This window comes from Stenella coeruleoalba (assembly GCF_951394435.1).
Source record: "Stenella coeruleoalba genome assembly, chromosome: 8".
Classification (NCBI taxonomy): domain Eukaryota; kingdom Metazoa; phylum Chordata; class Mammalia; order Artiodactyla; family Delphinidae; genus Stenella; species Stenella coeruleoalba.
The window spans coordinates 58,159,356-58,181,474 of NC_137154.1; the positions used below are offsets into that span (position 1 = coordinate 58,159,356).

Sequence of the window (22,119 nt, forward strand, 5' to 3'; positions counted from 1 at the left end):
TACGACTTCGGGCTTCCCTGGTGGCGCAGTGGTTGAGAGTCCACCTGCCGATTCAGGGGACACGGGTTCGTGCCCCGGTCCGGGAGGATACCACATGCCGCAGAGCGGCTGGGCCCATGAGCCGTGGCTGCTGAGCCCGTGCGTCCGGAGCCTGTGCAAGATACCACTTCATAACTACCAGAATGGTCAAACTCCAAAACATCAACAACACTAAATACTGGTGAGAATGTGGAGCAAGAGGAAACCTCATTCGTTGCTGGTGGGAATGCAAAACTGTATAGCCCCTTTGGAAGGCAGTCTGGCAGTTTCTTATGAAACTAAACCTAGTCTTACCATACGATCCAGGAATCGTACTCCTTGGTGCTTAGCCAAGGAAGTTGAAAACTTATGTGCACATAAAAACCTACACCAGAATGTTTATAGCAGCTATATTCATAACTGCTAAAATGTGGAATTAACCAAGATCTCTCCCTGTAGATGAATGAATAAACTGTGATGCCTTCAGACAATGGAATATTATTCAGTGCTTAAAAAAAAAAGAGCTATCAAGCCACGAAAAGATATGAAAGAACTTTAAATTCATATTAGTAAGTGAAGCTAACGTGAAAAAGCTACATGCTGTATCATTCTAAGCATATGGCATTATGGAAGAGGTAAACTATGGAAACAGTACAAAGATCAGTGGTTGCCAGGAGTTGATAGGGTGAGAAAGAGGAAAGAATAGGCAAAGAACAGAGGATTTTTAAAACAGTGAAAATACTCTGTATAATACTATAATGAGGGATACATATCATTACACATTTGTCCAAACCCATAGAATGTACAACACCGAGAGAACTATAATGTAAACAATGGACTTTGGGTATTAATGATGTTTCAATGTAGGTTCATCAGTTGTAAAAGCTGTACTATTCTGGTGGGGGATACTGATAATGGTGGATATGCATGCGTAGGAGTCAGGCGAATATGGGAAATTGCTGCACCTTCATCTAAACTTTGCTGTGAACCCAAAAGTACTCTAAATATATACAAAAATATATATGTCTCTCTCTATATATACATAAATAAATAAACATAAATATATGTGTAAATTATTTCCACAAATGTATCAAAATCATTAGATATGATATTCACCATGAAGTATCATATTGAAACAGTATTCTAACACCAGAATTAAAGGTTATCTTGTGTAACTGATCTGAATTTCACTCACATATTACAAAAACTTGTGTTTACATTCTTTGCGGGTGGGAGCCTTGACAATGACATAGAATAGAAAGTCACATAGACCTAAAAACACATCCAGTTACACCACTTAGTGATCATGCAGGCATAGACATTTATGTCAATTTTATAGATTTTTAATAGAAAGATAATTTTAGGAAGATATCCTTAACATGAAATACCTATGGTGATAAACTATTATTTCATAAATTTCTAATGACTATGTGAATGACTTTGCTGGGAAATCATTGTATTTTGGCCTGTAGTTTGTCATTATCATTGTCATTATCTCTTGGTGAATCTCCATCACTACACCCTGAGATCCTCAAAGTGCCAGGTCTATCTTCTTGCAGTTGTCAATGCCTAGTATCAATTAGCTTCTCAATGACTGTTTACTGCTATAATCAACTCACTGAAGCCTTTTCATACTCATAACCCACATGTCAGCTCTCCCTCCAGGCTCTTTACCACATCAGGGCAGTCCCTATTTTTCTCCATCAACATGGAGACCAGAGAACTTTTTATTTTTTCTGGAAAAAAAAAATCTACCACCAATAAACCACTAGTGAGTATTACAAGCTGAATTATGTCCACCAAAATTCATATGTTAATGTCAGAATATGCTCTTCTTTGGAAATAGAGTCATTATGGATATAATTAGTTAAGATGAAGTTATACTGGAATTGAATGGGCCCTAACTAGATGAAATAACTAGTGTCCTTAGACAAAGGGGAAATGTGGACACAGGCACACACACACACACACGGAGAACTCCACATCAGGATTGGAATTGTGCTGCCGCAAGCCAAGGAACCATCAGAAACTAGGAGAGAGTTCTGGAACAGATTCTTCCCTAGCACCTTCAGAAAAAGTTTGTCCCTAGACAACTTGACATAGGATTTCTAGTCTTCAGAACTGTGAGTCAATAAATTTGTGTTGTTCACCTAGTTTGTGGCACCCTGTTACAGCAGCCTTAGCAAACTAATAGAGTGAGTCATGAAAACTGTGTATCACATCACTTCCCTCACTCAAGCAAACACCTTAAATCTCCTTAATAGATGCGTTATTTCTTGAGTCCTTTCTTGGTACCACAAGACATTTGCATTTCTTCCCAAAAGTAAGTTCCTCCTCTTCTATGCAACAATTTCAAATGTTTATCCCATTATTATGCAGAGCAATTCAATACTACCCCCAAATTCTACTCCAAGTAATAGCATAATGTTCTGTATTTACATATATTTTTCTTTCCATTTTTATAAACTCTTATGCAATAAGTACTATTATATTTAGTTGAAAATTAAAGACTATGGAGCCCCACATGTTGAAGTGGCTTAAAAACACAGCAAACAAGTGGGACAGCCAGCGTTCCAACTCAGGTTAGTGTTTTTATAGACAAAACATATACTTTTATGTGGCTATGTCCACATATACAGGTAGTTTGACTGAAAGGATTGTCAATTTAGTTTAAAAATTGGTCAGATTGAAAAGAAAAATTAACTGAATTGAAGACCAGTTTGACTTATGGCTCCATTCAGTCTAGTCAAGCTAAGTGAAATGGCCATGTGTGCAAACAGTCTGCACTTCCTTTACTCTTGTTGAGTAAATTACTTGATCATTTCCCTGAGGACCTATACTCAGGATTCCTCTCTATAGAAGACTTTGCCTGGCTTTAACGTATGTTCAACACTGCACAGATTTCACCAAGACATTCATGCCAGATAATCATTTGGCTGATTCTTTTTGTGAAAACCACTGGAGAGTCATCTCCCCACCAACTCACATTCCCCTCACAAAAAACTTTAATGTATTACTCTACGCATATCAAACTTAACTCTTCCCTTTTTCTCCACTCCTACTCTTTGTCATGTTGCATATTTTGTAACTCACACAGACATTATCTGATAAAGGCCCATCAAAACCACCGAAATTCATTCTTTGTCTTTCCAGTTCTCATCACTCATTAGTGACACATACAGATAAGTCTTTGACTATTTTGCTCTCTCTCTTTTTAATTCCTCATATTTTACTGTGCACAAAGAGCTGAGAGACAAAGGCTCATCAAAGCCATCATTAGGCTACGTTTATATGCTTCAAACTGCCTTTGTCTTCTATTAGTTTGGATTCTCTCACTACATTTGCTCCTTTTTTAAGTCTTACTGAAATGGCAGTGCTACTTGGTGAATTTTTGGTCTTGCATTTGCAGCGAAGAGAGTATCTCTAAGCAATCTTCTAGAGGCTTGAATTCAAAAAAGAAAAGGGTTTTTTAATTAAAAAATTAAGTGCTGCCTGTATTGATGTTTATCATCTGTGAAACATTCACTTTTTGTATTCATTCTCTTGCAGTGTGAGAGCACTGTTATGCAATGATTATTCCCAATGGCAAGCTATCAACAGGAGTATTTTGAGATAAACAATGTGTTTTCAATAGAAACTGTAGTGGTGTCTTTTGTTCTGGAAGATGTTGACATTTATATCATTATTCTGCTCAGGAATGAGCCTGTCTTTCTAAGCCTGGAGAAGGCTTATATTGGAGAACTGCGGCATTTTTCTCAGTGACTGCACACAGAATTGGCCTTCTCCTCTGTGTCATCACCAAGTGAGGTGAGGTTCTCTAGTTTTTTTTGGTGGCCCTAGTTAACTTTATTTACTCATTTGTCCATTTATTTATTCATTCACTCATTTAGCAATCATGAACAATACAGCTTTAAATAATGCCTAAGAAATAGCCAGCCCCTAGCAACATCCTGTCTCGTCAAACTATTAATTTATGAATTTGCAGAGGAAAAGTTTACAATAATATGAAAACTAAAACCAACAGATAAATCTGGAGAGATTTCCACTAATTTCCAGGCTGAGTGGTTTAGATTATGAAATATAAGTAGTAACCTACTAAGACTTGCCCTCAGAAAGTAAGCAGATATTGATCTCTTCTATTTCATTTGATACCTGAAGTAGGATGAGTCCAACTTTAAAAGAAACAAGCAAGCAAACAAAAGACAAATGCTATATTCACTTGGCAAGAGCATCTCAGAAAAATAGGTAAAAAATGAGGGCAATTATGTGAAGAGAAAGGGAAGGGAGTTTGGGAGAAAATGATGGTACTTCATTGGATGATTACAGGCATATTTCTCATATATACTTCCTCCAATAAGAACTAGGTGGGGTGGAAATATGACTATTGTTTGTAGAAATATATCCTGGCAACAGGAGCTATTTATTCCTGTACTAACCCCTCATTATCCTGGATCTTAGGAAACAGCAATAAAGGTAGGGGACAGTTCTGTCTCAGAATAGTGGTTGCATCAAAGAAGGACCTGGTCAACCAAGGAAATACAGAGAGCTGTGCCTATTAATTTACCTCTCAGCCCCGAGGAGCGTTTACTCAACTGGCAAATGTACAGTGGGTAGAGTCTAATATAATACTATACTGTATATTCTGTTACCAAATAGCAAAGCAAATAAAAAAAATAAACAGCCCATGATTAACTCTTTAGGAGTTTTGTGGCTGTATCACGGATTTCTAATAAATGCTCTATTCCATATATGCTTTATTTTGGAAGATGTTATTCAGAATTGGTAACGATTATCAGTTCCAACTCTGCCTTCTGTGGTCTATAAGTCTTTGAATATCTAAATAAAAAAGCTTATGGAGATTCAAGATACCACTTAATATTCAAGTTTATATTCTCTTTCCTTTAATATATAGCATTAGGTTTTCTTTAATTTTTCCATGTTTCAAATAAGGAGATTTAGCAAACATGACTATGGAGGTACAGGGAGATAGAGAGGATAATGATGATCTGAAGTTTCCTTGAATCTATTTACAGAAAATTTAAGGTTCTCATTCTAAGTTGAGTCCTTAAGGACAGTTACACCGTAAGTCCTTGTGCTAGTATACTTTTAATAAATGGGCGTTTTTGTATATATGTTGTTTGAGGGTCTAATGCAAGATATAAGAGTTTGCTTAAGTAGTTAAGGTCAAACAGGTGTTAAATACCCAGATACCAAAGCATTCTGATATTGTTTCTGCTGTAAATTAATTTATTTTCTTTAAGACTTTTCATAGAATCTGCTTGGTATGATAGAAAGGACATAAACTTTACACAGAATGATCTGGATTTCAATCAGATTAATTACTATCTTTGTGACACATGTACACACACATACACATACATACACACACACACACACACACACACACACACACACACAGTTTTTTAGCTGAAAGGCTTTTGGAGGCAAGTTGATTATCATGTTAAAAATATTTTCTAAGGGTATTTTCCTTTCTTGCTCTGAATGCTCTGTGAAGATAGCCCTAATAGAAGATTGGCTATTACAAAAGTAACAAGTATTACTGTTTTGGACCTTCTTCTAGAGAGGGTAATTTTATTGACATTAAATAGGTAGCTTCATGGCATCCATACTTCCAATTTGTTTGTTTGTTTGTTCATAGTCTTACCCGGGTTCATTGCTGGACTACATTTCCCAGCTTCCCTTGCAATTAGGTATTTCCATGTAAATAAGTTCTAGCCAGTGAAATGCAAGGTTCCTCTCAAGCCTGGTCCATAATAGTGTCTCGTATATAATCCTCCTGCTCTTTTCCCATTTTTTTGCCGGCTGAAACAGAGGCTTCCAGGGAAATCTTGGGAATCACAAATTGAAGATGACAGAGACCCAAGGTTCAAGGAGTCTAGGTCCCCCGATACTGCTTGGAGGAGAACTGCCCAGCTAAGAACACCCTCTTCCCTGAGCAAGAAACAGACAACCTTTTTATTAAGCCTGCATTACCTTAATTAATATAAGTTTTTAGCACAATTCTCAGCACAGAGTATGCAATACTCAATAACTGTTCTCCTTCTTCCCCTTGTCAGCACATATTAATTCAATTCATGGACTAAAACCTGGGCAGACTCTAGAAATAATCTCTGAAACTGCCCAACTGTAATTGTAGCTTTCTAGTCTACCCATTTGTTTACATGTTTGTTTTTCACTACCGTCTCTGCTAACCTTTGAGCAGCTTAAAAATAGATAGCTTTATTTATTGTTCTAACTCTATTGCTTTGCTCTAGATGCCTAGTCAATGTTGGGCACACCAGACCAGGACCAGACAAGAAAGTACAACTAAGTCCTGGGTATGTAAAACATAGTGGTTCAAAATTCAGATTCTTTTAGTCAAAAAGCCCAAATTTTGTTGCTAGAGCCCTGAGTCAACTCATTAGCTGAGGTTCCTGTACCTCTCGGAATTTCATTTCCTCATCTGTAAACTAAGGATAATAACAGTACTCATAAAACTAGCTATGGCTACTGTGTTATTACTGTTATCATTATTAGGCAGGTAATTTGTGGCATTAAGTCATTAAGATATCAGAGAAGGTACACCATTCTTCAAAAGTTCCTTGAAGTGATAAGGCTCTGTCTCGCAGATAATACCACTTCCTTTAAAAGAACAAAATTCTCTGTCAAACAGGGCATCACTAAGCAAGTACTCATCCCTATCCCAAAACAGTGTTTGTTAATATCACAGTGACTCTTATATATCTAGGAAACATCTTTACTTTTTGAAGTTTCAAGCAAATCAAACTCATGCCTGAACTTAAAAGAACAGCAACCAAAAAGAAAGGAAAAGAAAAAAAAGCAAGTGAAATAAGTGAGAAGCAATTTTTAACTGAATTGGACTGCAGAAGAATAAAACAGGTATGTGACATAATCACTGCTTGCTGCGGAGTTAACATTGGCAATGCCAGCACAATTTGACATCTAAATAAAGATACTGGAAGAAGAAAAAAAGGTGACATTTCAAAAGATTGAACTATGTGATTAGGCAGTGTAAGAGTTGTTTAAATATTAACTTTACAAATCATTTAGAAAGCATTTAACACAAAAAACAGTTGGAGATTGAAAAAATAACATGCTTAGATGAAGACAAACTAGGTGATTTTTAAAAGAGTATAAATCCTTAGAGATTATGGAAAAGACAATTCTGTAGATATTACCTCTGCTTGTTACTCTTTTTTTAGTTGTTAAAAAAAAACACAAAAACTAGTTAAAATGAGCATGCAGCCCCAAAGCCCTTGTATGCAGTCTCCACTCAGTGTGCATTTTTATTTCCTCCATTCTACAAATTAGAAAAGCTGTTCAGGATAAAAAAGAAATGATAGAGGCTTGATTAGGAGGAAGTCGTCCTATAGAGGAAGTAGAAAAGAATGGAGTTTCAAGATTCCCGAATATCAGAGCTGGAAGAGAACTTACTCCAAACACAGGTGATTTCAAATCCTAGCTCTACCACATACTGATCATAGATTATTTCATCTCACAAAGCCTCAGTTTCCTCATCCATAAAAGTGTGTTACTAATATTTAACAGATTTGGTATACAGAAATTTCCATAAGTATTCTTGTCTTTTTTACTCCAATTCTGAAAGGCCTCCCTTGTCCTTGTCCAAGATCAAACAGCAAGTTAGTGGCAGACACAAGATTAAAAGCCCCATATCTCAAAGATCAGCCCAGTGCTATTTTCTCTTTACCAAGTGTCAATTGGACTCAACTTTCTCTAATTATTTCCGAATGCACCGTGTTAAATGTTGACAGATAACCCCCAATACATTCTAATCTCTTATGAATTCATTTAGTAACAAGTAATTATAAAGCATCTGCTATGTGTCAGGCACATTCTAATTACTGGCGATAGACTGGATATCAGTGGAGACACTGCCTGACCTTGCAGAACCCATGGCCTGTCCCAGGGCAGGAGTGAGAGGACAGAAGACAGATAATAAACAAATAAATAAGACAATATCGGATGGTGGTAAGTTCTAGTTAGATGATTAAAACAGAATGCTTTAATAGAAAGCTGGCTCTGTTAGATAGCGATTTTAAGAAAGGCCTCTCTGGGGAGATCATATTTAATCTGTGATCTGAACTACATGATGAAGTTAACCATGCAGACGAAACTAGTATGGAGCTGATAGAGCAGGAATAAGTTTGCCATGTTCAAGAAACAGGGAGAGGTCGAGCAGAGTGAACAGAGAAGGAAGGATAGTACCAGATAATGTCAAATTGGTGGCCAAATACCACTCTTCAGAATCCAGGTGTTTCTAATCCAAAGCAAGAGTTTGGATTTCATTCTATGTGCTGTAAGAAACCATTGGAAGATCTTAGCTGGGAGAACTATCCTAATCAGATTTAGATATACATTAAAAAGAGAAAGAAAGCCTGAAGGAGTGGTTCCTGGGCAGCAAGAAGAGGAAGATGAGAGAAAGTGAGAGAGAGAGAGAGAGAGAGCGAGCACGGGGTATCCAACAACCTCTTTTTCTTCTTTTTTTTTTAACTGGGGTATAGCTGTTTTACAATGTTGTGTTAGTTTCTACTGTACAGTGAAATGAAGTAGAGTTTCCTGTGCTATACAGCAGGTTCTTATTAGTTATCTATTTTATACATAGTGTACAGCCTCTTAGCCTGTCATAATATATCTTTTACAGTGTCAAACTTTTAGCAAATTTTAGACATTTTCTCAAAAATCAAAGCAAAATAACAACAAATAAATCCTGGACATTAGTCCAATTCTAAAACAAGGACAAACAGAGCAAAATTTTACTGAAGGCACTGGGAGGCAAAGAAGCAGGAGTAACTGCTTTTTTTTTTTTTTTTTTTTTTTTTTGCGGTACGTGGGCCTCTCACTGTTGTGGCCTCTCCCGTTGCGGAGCACAGGCCCCGGACGCGCAGGCTCAGCGGCCATGGCTCACGGGCCCAGCCGCTCCGCGGCATGTGGGATCTTCCTGGACCGGGGCACAAACCCGTGTCCCCTGCATCGGCAGGCGGACTCTCAACCATTGCGCCACCAGGGAAGCCCTAGGAGTAGCTACTTTTTGAAACACAAAATCCAAGCAGCTTTGAAAATCTCCTTTCAACATGCCAACTCTTCCAAAGCTTCTCATCCTCCATGGCTGTCTCACGTGTTCCCTTTCTCTCTGTCTCTGGGCATACCTCTCGATCTTGCCCCTGCTCACAGCACTGCAGAAATGTTTTCTTCCTCTCCCTACCCTTGGACCTCTCCTTAGGGCCTTCTCTCTCTTTCTTACGCAGATCACTTTGGTCCTAACTGAGATCCCAAACTGAGCTTCAACCAAGTTTGAACCCAGGGACACAAAGTTTCTTCTTTGGGATTCCCCTGTTTTAGTAAGTTCAAAGATGGAACTGCTACGGCTTCCCTGGTGGCGCAGTGGTTGAGAGTCCGCCTGCCGATGCAGGGGACGTGGGTTCGTGCCCCGGTCCGGGAAGATCCCACATGCCGCGGAGCGGCTGGGCCCGTGAGCCATGGCCGCTGAGCCTGCACGTCCGGAGCCTGTGCTCCGCAACGGGAGAGGCCACAACAGTGGGAGGCCCACGTACCGCAAAAAAAAAAAAAAAAAAAAAGGAACTGCTAGATCTGGGCAAGTTGTGATTGACTAGTAATAGTAATTTAAAAAAATGGAGGAGGGATCATACATGCATGAACTCAATGTACCCTTATGCTTGGCAGCATTATAAGTTTGCCCCCAGGAGTCCTGTACCCTATATAATTCTCTTCCCCTGAGTGTGGATGGGACTTGTGATTATGATGGGATGTCTCTTTTGTGATTAGGTTACATTATATGGCAAAAGTGAAGGGATTTTGCAGATGTAATTACAGTCATTTGAGTTCATCAAAAGGAGATTATCCTGGGTGGGCCTGACCTAACCAGGTGAACTGTGTAATAGAGAATTTAGTCCTTGTATGAAGGGATAAATTTAGAACAAGAGAGATCGTCCTGTTTGACTTGAAGAGGTGAGCTTCCCTTGAGGTGTGTGGCCCGGATGTTGGGACTGAGCGCAGCCCCAGGCTGACAGCAAGCAAGAAAATGGGGTCCTCAGTCCTACAAACTCAAGCAGCTAAAGTTGCCAACAGCCACATGATCTTGGAAGGGAACTCTGAGCTCCAGAGAGGAATGCAACCCAGCCAAACCTTGTTTGCAGCCTTGTGAGATCCTGGCCCAAGGACTCAGCCTCAATCTCTGCCTGGGCTCCTGACCCATGGAAACTGTGGGATAATAAATGTATGCTGTTTTTAAATTGCTCAATCTGTGGTAATTTGTTGTACAGCAGTAGAAAACTGATACAATCGTGGATAACATTCCTAGATCCATTTAATTAGCTTATTCTGTTGCTATTTTACTTTCATCTCTATCTTAGCATTTTTTACACTTACTATTATTGGTTTAGTCTATCCACCTGATGGCCTATTACAATCATTTTTTTAACTGGGTTTTCTAAGCATTATCGAACATTCATTCATTTCCCAAAGCCATGTCTTTTCATCCAGATTTTTCTTTACTTTATATCCTTCTTTTAAAATTCTACTTATCCTTCTATGTATAGATTAAAGGCCACTTTCACTATGAAGTCTCATCTGATTACAGTTATGCCCACTTATTCCAAACTCCTTGAACACTTTCTTTGTGCATCTTTATGTTTGCTTTGTCTTATAGTTATTTGATTGTTTCCCATCTTCTTGGATAACAGAAGCCATATTTTTTCACTAGCACCGAACACAGTCAAGCTTCATTATTTGCATATTCCACATTTTCAAATTAATTTGTAACTTCAAAATCAATACTCATAGCACTTTCACAGGCATTCAGGGACACGTACGTATGCAGGACAACAAAAAAATTGCATTGCCTGACGCACATGTTGCCAGCCAAGGTGGAATAAGGCAATCCTTTACTTTCCTGTTTCAGCTCTCATATTGGAAAAAAGTGATTATTTTGCAGGCTATTTAGTGTCACATTTTTTGCATTGTTGTGCTTTTTTTGGTGATTTTGCTGTTTAAAATGGCTCCCAAGCATAGTGCTGAAGTGTTCTTTAGTGCTCCTAAGTGCAAGAAGGCTGTTATGTGCCTTATGGAGAAAATACATGTTGTAGGTAAGTTTCACTCAGGCATTAGTTATAGTGTTGTTAGCCATGAGCTTGATGTTAATAAATCAACAATATACGCTTAATAAGGTCTTTAAACAGAGACACACATAATATAAAGTTACATATTGATCAGTGGACAAAAATGTGGTGACCAGATGCTCATAGGAACCTATCCTTATGTCTCTCCTAGGAGCAATGATTCTGTATTCACTAATTCAGTGTGGCGGCAACTTCTCAAAACAAAAACACTGCAAATGATGAGAATCGACTGTGCTTACAACATTTTTTTCACTGCTCCCTAAGAATTCCCAAATGTGCCCTGTTTTCTCATATAACTGTTTCACCTATCCATCCATTCATCAATCTGACTATCCATTAAATATTTATTTATTCCTTTCTTTCTGCCAGACACTTCTTGAGACTGAAGATGCAAGGACAAACGAGAGATAATACCCTTGTTTTCAGGAATCTCACAGTTGAGCAGCGAGTAATACAGAATGCTAAATTGTATAGTACAGAAGATACAGCACTTATGGAAGTTCACAAGTGGAAAACCAAACTTAGACTAGGACATCAGGGTCTTCTGGAAAAATAATAAATTAAAAAAATAATTTAGTAAAGAATGGTGGCAGAAGGAAGGGTGGGTAAAAGTTCCTGAAGTGTAAGTGAACTTGGCACAAGTTAAGAATTGAAAGAATTCTGGTATAGCTCGAGAGTGGTAATTCAGAAAGAGAGACTGATATGGGATACTTATTACTTATATTTAAAGAACATGGTATACTTTGTAACATACTTCTCCTCTGCATAGAAAATGCTCATTAGAAGTGATTGTAAAAAATAAAAAATAAATAATGGCATGAAGAATGAAATGAATTTTATACAACAATATGAGAGGTACAATTTTCAAATATATTTGTTCAAAATCAGTAGCAGTTAGTTTTTAAGGTATATATTTATATGCCATTAGTTAAATGAGATATTCCTATGGTAAATGTAAAACTCTTGAAAGGTTAAAAATCAAAACAAAACAAATAAGCCACCCAACAACCTGACAAAACATTTATATAGTATTTTATGTAATAGGATAACTCAATTTAAGGAGTGTCTTGCCAATAATCATTAATTTTCCATCACTGAGGTAAATTAATTCACTATCAATATAGCTTTTCAAAGCACATAATCCTCTGGTGGTCTATAAAACATTAATATATATGGACAGGGTTATCGTATCATGAAACAATCATTTTGATTTAAAATTCCATAGTTGATGAGCTTTGATTCCTGCTGCTTCCACCAAAATGATCATAATAGGCCATTTCTTTTTCCCTGGAATTCTCATAAAATAGTTGTGTTTATCCAGTGTTAAGACTGTTGTCTTAAGTTTTTTTTCAATTTTAATTTTTTCATATGCTAATACAGTTCAGCCAGGTTAAATATCTTTCAAAGTGGATAGATTAGTCTTTTTTCTAAACATGTGGGATATTAACTCTTTGCAGCCATATTTTTTTAAGCCCATGTGTATCAAGAGACCTTCCTGTGACACTCATATCATCTAGCCTATGACCACAGCTCTTTGTGAAATTAAATTACTATTACAATTTTCATCACTGACATTAAAACTGCTATAAACTAAACATGTGTAGTTATTTCACTGAGTATATTGTAGCATGTATCCTACTTGAGAGGATATATGAATATCTATAATGAAGGATATGGATGGAAGGAAAGAAGGAAGGAAGGAAGGGAGGGAGGGAGGGAGGGAGGGAGGGAGGAAGGGAGAAAGGAAGGTACGAAGTTAGGAAGATACCTTATTCAAAGACTACTACTTCTTGATTTTTCCTGAATCTCCAAGGAAATTTAATTCATGTTTTGTGATTTAAGTAGATATGAAAGAAAGCATACATAATTAAATAAATTATTGAATGTATGTTATATCACACTGCTTTACTTGGCAGAGAATGAGGAAGATTAGCATTTTCTACTGTGTTCCATGGCATAGTAATTTTACAGGGAGTGAATGGATCTTGCTGGAAAAAAGAGGGAAAGCGCCCTTTAAAGGACAGGAAGATCATTCACATAAGTGCTGAGCTGGGGAAGAAAGACTGGCCTTTGCAAGCCGTTGACCACAACCTAAAATATGAATGATCCTCCCTCAGTGCCATTTTGTGGCAGCGAGACCTGCAAATAAAGGGGAGAGCCGGGGCTGTGGCGGGAGGAGGAGCGCGGGGGCCGGCGGCAGCGGGGTCGGGCGGCCCGGGCAGCGAGCGGGTAGCGCGGGGTCAGCCTATGTGACTGGGCGGCGCCGGCGCGGCCTCCGTCAGGAGAGGATTCAAGATGACCAACGAGGAACCTCTTCCTAAAAAGGTTCGACTGAGTGAAACAGACTCCAAAGTATGGCACGAGATGAATTAATTCTCAGGTGGAAACAATATGAAGCACATGTGCAAGCTTTGGAGGGCAGGTACGCAGATCTTAACTCTAATGATGTAACTGGCTTAAGGGAATCTGAAGAAAAACGAAAGCAGCAACAGCAAGAGTCTGCACGCAGGGAAAACACTCTTGTAATGCGACTAGCAACCAAGGAGCAAGAGCTGCAAGAGTGTACTTCTCAAATCCAGTACCTCAAGCAAGTCCAGTGCCTAGCGTTGCCCAACTGAGATCAACAATAGTAGACCCAGCGATCAACTTGTTTTTCCTAAAAATGAAAGGTGAACTGGAACAGACTAAAGGCAAACTGGAACAAGCCCAAAATGAACTGAGGGCCTGGAAGTTTACGCCTGATAGGTAAACAAGTCATACTCCCCAGTCAAGACTCCCCTGACAGTCCCACTACAAGAAAGCTGTGGTGGGACAGCCAAGTACTCGTTTCCACACCAAGACTCAGACTTTTTGAGCCAAAAAGCCACATTCTTATACTATCCAGCTTGTAATGGTTAATGTAAAACTTACCAGATGAACCTTGTGTTTCAGCTTTTTTCTCTTCCCCCTCCCCTTTCTTCAGAGGCCTGATGGCGTCGGACTATTCCGAAGAAGGGGCCACCTCCGAAAAATTCCCCTTCTGGGACATGTAGACACTTGAGAAGTGTTTCTGTTTGAAGAAAATAGAGGGAGAAACAGAAGTCTTAAGTCTGTGGCACTCTGTGTCTTCAGACAGTTTGGAGGAATGAAAACCTAGAGATTTAAAATCATGAACTGAACATGTAAAATTCCAGTAAATGTAAAGATGGAATATGCATCGCTCTTAACCTTGAGCATAGTGACTTAGAGACACTGTATATCAGTTTTGCCAATAAGACTGTGGACTTCGTGATTGTTGTTGAACTTCTGGGTCAAACTCAAATGAGATGAATTTTGCCTTTAAAGGGTTTATTTGCTAAGAACCAACTTAATAGTCATGAGAGAATCAAATAATAGATGTCAGTACAAGTAGTTCATACATTTAACCATTTAGTTTGGGGCTCCATATTACTTGATTGAGCCTTAAATCAATGTGGTTTTACTCAATGGTTTGTTCTTTGAATGGTTGCTAATACTGTAGATAATCTTATTGAGGAATGTACAAATAATGAAGGTGTGGTATCAAACTTCAGGTCTAAACTGTTTGAAGCATTATAAACATTCATTTCACAACTAGATTGTATAAGGATATTAGCTGTGATGAGACTTACTGCTTTATTTTTTTCAGTAGTGCAATTTATTAAATCCCCATTCCATTCAACAGGCAAAAATAATAATAATAATAAAAATAAAATATGAGTGAAAACAATAAGGAAAAAAGAGTTAGTTTCCACCTATTATGACAAGAGTCAAAAAGAATGATACTATTCAGAATTGCATGAGGGGGAAGTGATTTGAAGAAATAATTAGTGAATTACGTAAAAAACAATGGGCCTTAATGTTTACCACTGCATTTTTATAATAATGTATTTTATAATACAGCAAGTTAAGAAATAACCTAACATGAAATACTTGAATGTCAGTTCCATACATTGTGATATGTTAAAATGGAAAAACATGAAGGTGATAAAAAGATTATGGAAGAATAGGCATTATAGAATACATTATTAAATGTGAAAAAGTATATTACAGTATTAAATATATGACTATTTTAGGAATATATTAATAAGTTGAGAAAGGTAAGGATAAAATACTAACAGTATTATTTCTGGATGGATAAATGGCTTACTAATACTAATGACTCTATTCTCACCTCCTCAAATGACTTTTTTTTTTTTTTTTTTGCTGGGAAGTGTCTGGAATAGAGAGGTGTTCCCTTATTATAGTTAAGGATGAGCTTCCATAGGTTTTTCCAGCAGGAGAGGAAATTTATAAGGACTGCTACAAATTCAACCTTCAAAATCAGCTTCTAAACTATTTGTGGAAGGGTTCACTTAGGCATGCAATTACCCATCGCAGGTCTAATTGTCCATTTGCATGCACAATTTAGAAAGGCACAGTTGAAATTTAGTCCCAGGCTCTCCAACACTAATTTTCTCCCTTGAAATTGACATTTCAAAGAACATCAGGTAGCTAAAACCCCAGATTTGTTATTTATTTCAACAGGAAGGGAAATTTTTTTTCTTTCCAAGTTGAAGGATTGGTTTAAAAAAATTAAATTAAAAGATGAAAGGGAAAAGACAAGCATACAAAGGAATGTGCCCTCCCTCCACCTACGCTACCAAGAACAGACTCTTGTTTGCCTTGAAAGGAGTTATAATGTGATCAGTTATCCGATTAGCAAGACTTGTCCTTACTTCTTCATAGAGGGGAAAGCATATCTGACCAACTTATAGTTGTATATCTCCATGTATAAATACCTCTATCTTCCTCTGTAAAAGTGGGGGTAATAATATGCATCTCATTGAATAGTTTTGAGAATTAGAGCTGATAATACATATAAAAAAATTACATAGAAGGCCCTCAATATTAGTCCTCTTCTTGGTTCCCCTGTTTTTATTTCCTTCACCTTCATAGGTAATACTATATAGAATTGATTCATACCAATTTATGGCTGAAAGGATTAACAAGTAGTGAAACAGACCCCTCTACTTTGCCAAGTCAGTTTTGTGGCTCTTAATTTTAAAGATTGGAGACAGATGTATTTATGAATTTGCTAGTGAGGCTCACTGTGCTGTTTAAAATAGTAATCAACAGCTGTTATTAATGGGAAAGAAAAACGTGAATCCCTACTAATTGGCAGGGCTTGTGAAAATCTAGCCATCCATCTTTCCTCTACTATAACACATTCAAAACAAACAAGCAAAATGACAACTGTGGAGGCCTTTGGGAGTGTAGTGTACATATCACCGGCATCTGACTTCTGGGTGAATCATGACACAGCAAGGGGTGGTCTGGCTTGCTGCTTCGGCAGTAAAGCACAGAAGAGTTGTGCTGCACTGTGGTTGGCCTGGGCCACATCAGTGCAAAGAATGCGAGTTTCCATGAAGCAGCCTTAGGCACACAAGAGAGGGCTAGGGTAGGATGATCTTAGACTTGTCTAAGAAGGCCAACCGGAGAGATGAACAAAACTTGGCAGAGAGAACTGTCTGATACAAGTTCCTCTGTCACTTGCGTCACAGCTCAAGTGCTATACCCTCAATGAGATCCTATCACTGCCATTGCTCAAGTACCCATGTCCCCCCCCCCCCCCCCGCTTTTCTTCATTGTGTTTCCCTACAAGCATGAAAGCATCATTGCTGGGCTTGGCGTACAGTAGATACTTATTTATATGAAGTTAGGAAATCATGTCTGTATATTGTGGCCCCAGTATACTGGCCATTCCTATAGGTTATCTCAAGAACTGAGAAACATTGCTGCAAAAGCTCTACTTGAGTACCAGTACTTAATGAGAGCTAAAAGTACTTATCACACATCGACTCTTCAACCATTCTATGGGATAGACACCATTATATAGGTAAGGAAGCTGAGGAACAGAAATTTAAATCAGTTGCCCAAGGTCAAATGTCCAGTACTCAGTAAAGCTGGGCTTTGAAACAGGCTATCTGGCTCCAGAGTGTGTACATGCTCAGCTGGTGGCAGGAAGTATCCTTATTAGCTAGACCACTCAGAAATTCTCTCTGGGAATATGAACTGAGCAGGCAGAAAGTCAGTCATTGTTAGAAATAGGCAGGCAGCAGAGACAGAAACAGTAGATACTATGATATACACTTGGTAAAGAAGACACAACAAAGCACAAACCAAAAAAATACAACCTGAGATCAGGTAGTTGGTTGGCAGCTCAGAGAAGCAGAGACACAGAACTTTGTCACCTTTTCTGCAGAGGCCACAATAAATACCTGATCACTTGCTTCCTGGATCCAAAATGACAGTTTAAGTGGCAGTGAGGCTCCATTTTAAGGTACAAGGCTATTCTTGTTTCCCCATGATATTCCTGTAGCTGTTGTTATTATTTTTATTGTTAATTCTGTTTATCTCTATAATAAATCTCTAGTAATTGAGATGATCTGAGTGAATCTCTGTTCCTTGAAAACAAAATTGCCCAGTGTAGCCAGAAGTTACTACCTTCACAACTCTTATTCCATGACCTCTTTCCTTTCTCAATTAAGTGTCGATGAATTTCTGCAGTGGTGTCACTTGCTAATTATGAGTCTGGCTCACAGTGGCTTACAGCAGGCTTTTCCACTGAAGTGTTCTTGAGGGCAGGAGAGTTGAATGGGTGCCCTTGGGATTTCAGGGCAGATCACCCACAGTGATTACTGCAGGAGAGAAAGAACTTTGAAGTCTTGTATATTATCTTACAAATCCATATGACCTTTGTAGTCTTTCATAATGTGACTATGCTTGTTTTACTTAAAATTTGTTTTTTCCATGGTTTTGAGGACTACCTAACACACTGTCATGTACCTTATTTTGACAGGCACAACATCAAAGTGTAAGTCCTTTCAAAAAATCTATGCAGTTTTAAAGTAGTCATCACAAGATGGAAAAAAGAAGGAAAGCCTTCAATATCTGAAATCACTTAGCTATAATGGTAGAAATCTAAATAATGAAATTTGCTATTTGCTGGCATAAAGTCCTGACTTGGACATCTCTCAAAGAAACTGACAGATCACAGGAGCTGCTGAGGCATCCACAAGTTGATACTATTGGTTATTTCTAGACTTGTGTTTAGACCAGTGGCTTTTAAGCATTTTGTCATTGACTCACAATGAGAAATACATTTTACATCTCAATCTACCACACATATACACACACCTAAAGCCAAGGTTCCATGAAATAATAAGGCATCTTATTATACATGATACTCTCTGTTCCATCCTAGTTTTATTTTCTAAGACAGGCTGGACAAGACCCACTACACTGATTCTACAACCCAGGAATATGTCACAACTCATAGTGTGAAAGACAACATATTAGACAAGGTCTCCTCATGCATCATACAAAGGCAACAAGTTTATACGTGGGAATGACACAGAGGTGAATTGGACAATAGGGAAATGAACCTTAAAAGAGGTGAAGTTTCCAAATGAAGCTTAAGCCCTACCAGGACAATATTTAAAGGAGGAGACTTGTATTGCCTCATAAGAAACACAATATCCAGAGTTCTACTTGAAGACATACTTCTCCCTGGAACAGACTGTATTTATTGCATCTCCTCTAACTGACCCTCACAGCTTGGGTCTCATCTCCTTATTATAACACTTAAGCTCCATGACTTGTTTTGAAAATATTTCATCTAATTTGAAAACTGTAGAAAATCACGACAGAGAAGTATTTTAAAAACCACGTGCTATTCCATCACTTTTTCTGGAAATATATAAAGTCCAAAGTGAAAAATCCGTCCCCCTCTACCCATCTCTCCTATCACAACCTTCAGAAATAATTATTGTTAGCAGTTTGATACATAAATTTGCAGCTTTGATGATTTACACATATATTAGCCTATGTGTGTTATATAGACAAAATTTCACACACATATGTATATACTTTTAAAGGGAATTTTGTCATATACCACCTTGATTTTTTTCATGACAAAACATAATATATATCTTTTGAGTTTAGTGCCTATACATGCACCCATTGCCATTTGTCAATTGATTGGCATTTAACTTTCCCACTGTTTTCAACATTACCATAATGCTGCAATGACTCTCTTACCAGTATATATTTTTAAGCCCAAAATATCATTGTGGTAAATTCCTAAGAATGGGGATGACGTTTCAAATTTCAATCGAGGCTTCAAAGTATCCTCCAAAATATTCTTACCAATCTATCCTTTTCACTAATACCATCTGATGATGACCTTTTCCCAGATCCCTGTCAACACTGATATTATCAACATTTTAAATTTTATGGACAAAATATGCATGTATTTCCCTGAATTTTATGAGTTTAAGGATCTTTTCATGTCATGTGTATTTCATTTTATTTTTCCTTTTTTGAATTACTGGTTCATATATGCTATCCAGTTTTCTATTTGGCTGTTTACCTTTCTAAAAAATTTATTTGTAGAAAATACATGTGGTAAAGTCCTATGTCTATTATATGTGCTCCATTTTCTCCATAGCATGTCACTGTCCCTTAACTTTATGTATGGTGTTTGGCCACAGAAAAGTGTTTTATGTTTAAATTTGCTTATTAATATACCTATATCTAAATGTGTTGCTGATGACCACTATGTGCTGTCACAGTAAAATAGGCATCTCCACTTTAAAGTTAAAAATAGCCTTGTGGAGTTTTTTAAAACTACTTTTACAGCCCTGTATTTTTTAAATATAACACTCTTGATATTTATGTTTTATGTAATTGGGCCAATTTCAATAATTTATGTTTTGCTAGAGAATCATCCATTTTATATACTTCAAATTTATTGGCATATTTATAGAAATAAAATTCTCTTATAATTTTGTTTAATCTCACTTGTATCTATAATTATATATCACAATTTTTATTCCTAATATTGTATATTTTTGCTTTTTAAAATTTTCTATGTCTGACTTACTGAGTGCTTCTTTATTTTTCTGTTTTTTTAAATAGAAATATATTTTATCATTCTTTTCATTTTAGTTTTAAATATATTAATTTTTTACCTTTATTAACACTTTTCCCTTTTTTTCTTGGTTTGTTTGTTCCCTAGTTTCTCAGGTTGAATTTTAGTTTATTTGTAATAATTTTATTAAAGCATATAAAAAGGCACATAAAACTATACATTTTACTCTGAGTACAGTTATTGTTGTATTCCATAATTTTATAAACTTTTATTATTTCTGTTCATTTCTAAATATATTTAAAATTTTGATTTCCCTTCTGAAATATCTATCTGAATAAACAGTGAACATTTGAATTTAGTTAGGAAATTAGATATGTCTAGGCATATCTACTAAACTAGTAAGAGCAATATGACTAAATTCTTTTTTCTCTACATACAGAGAATTCCAGTGGTGTTGGGAGAGAGAAAGCAGCAGTTCCAGAATGGAAGGTGAAAGGAAAGAATAGCAATGCTTTTCTCAGACATTGGCCTAAAGCCCACTGAAAGGAATAGGATCTTTGCCTTCAGTCTTTTTGAAAAAAGATTTGCCTGCAGAAGCTGAGGGTGCTGTTTTCACAAGGGGCTCTCTCCCTGACATGGTAGCAAAAGCCAGCCAGAGTTTTGAAAGTGAGACAGTGAAGGGAGAACAGAGCCAACCTCCGTCCTTCTGCACTGACCACAATGTGGCTCCACTATGTTCAGATTTCCAGGAAAGCCTTTGGTACCTCTTATTCATTCCCTGCATAAATGTTTTTAAGCGCCGGCTTCATGCCAAGCACTGGGTTCTGCCCTGGAGAAGCAGTAAGGGACAGCACTGACTGCGGCATAGACACCTGCCCCGACGTACTGGACATTGGTAGCCAAGGGCAGTGGAAGGTTAGCCTGGGCATCTGAAACCTCCTTCCCACAGACCTTCAGAAGTAGAATACCACAGAAGAGAGGGGCAGAAGAACATGAGAGGGTTATGTATGAGCATACATGAAACTTCTTCCCAGAATACCTGCGAATACTTGGGTAAAACTTTAGTTTTGAAAAAGTTCTACATTCATAGGTTGGAGTGAGACCTAGAATTATATGGGTCATTACAATTTATGTGTCCCTACTTTGTTTCCAAAGATCAGTGAGGCCATCACATATGCATTTGCTTATTATCGACACTAGACCAACACTTGGGAAAACAGGGCAACTTCATCTTAGTTATTCTTGTATACTTATTTATCCCGTGTCTTCTCCAATATAATGAGAGAATTACAACTTTTTCCAAATAACATATGTGCCAGACTCACATGTTCCTGGAACTTGTGTACTTACTCGGGAAAACAGCTCTGTGCAGAAATGATCATAATTATCACTATCCCTGCTACAGGGTAAGAAATTGAGACTGAAGGAGATTAGACCACTGACTGAAGCCACATAACTCAAAAACGGTAGTCTTTTCTCAGAATTGTTGAGCCAATGTCTGTTGAACCAAGGATGGTGTGAGCCATAGATTCATTACTTGTTCAGCTGCAACAATTTAAATTGAGATCAGTTGAGTGATATCCACTGAGTAATAGGAAAGAACTTATGATTACAACCAACTTCAGAGTAGCTTACAATAAAACAAGTTTTAAAAGTTCTCACTTCTCACTACAGATGGTTTTGTAGAGGTATGAAAAGACATTATAATATGTAATTATCTGGAGTGAAGATTTGCAGTGGGCACAAATAAATATGGAAGAAGTGAATGTTAGTTTATTATAACTGTTCATTAGATTTAATCATTTATTTATTCAAATGTATGCCTTGAGCACCTCCATATTACCAGATATTATGCTAGACAGTGTGAGAGAAATAAAATAGACTTTTTTTTCTAAAAGGAATTTATAGTTTGAGAAGGTAGATAAGATTTGTACTCTAGATAGGAAGGGCTGTCTATCATCTGAGACATACAACAGCACCCGATAGAAAGAACACTAGAACCATATTTCTGCC

The 22,119-nt window shown here is 37.5% G+C and overlaps 1 protein-coding gene and 1 pseudogene across 2 annotated transcripts in view; one reads left to right on the plus strand and one right to left on the minus strand.

The window, feature by feature from the left end:
• Positions 1 to 22,119, minus strand: part of TENM4 (teneurin transmembrane protein 4) — a 2,953,681-nt gene that overhangs the window by 2,305,954 nt on the left and 625,608 nt on the right. Inside the window, exon 4 of the mRNA XM_079930721.1 lies at positions 14,106 to 14,244. The gene's annotated coding sequence lies outside the window, so the exon portion shown is untranslated. The remainder of the gene's footprint in view (positions 1 to 14,105; positions 14,245 to 22,119) is intronic.
• Positions 13,320 to 14,037, plus strand: LOC307191062 (pre-mRNA-splicing regulator WTAP-like; annotated as a pseudogene). Its single transcript has one exon. The product of its transcript is annotated as a pre-mRNA-splicing regulator WTAP-like (transcript).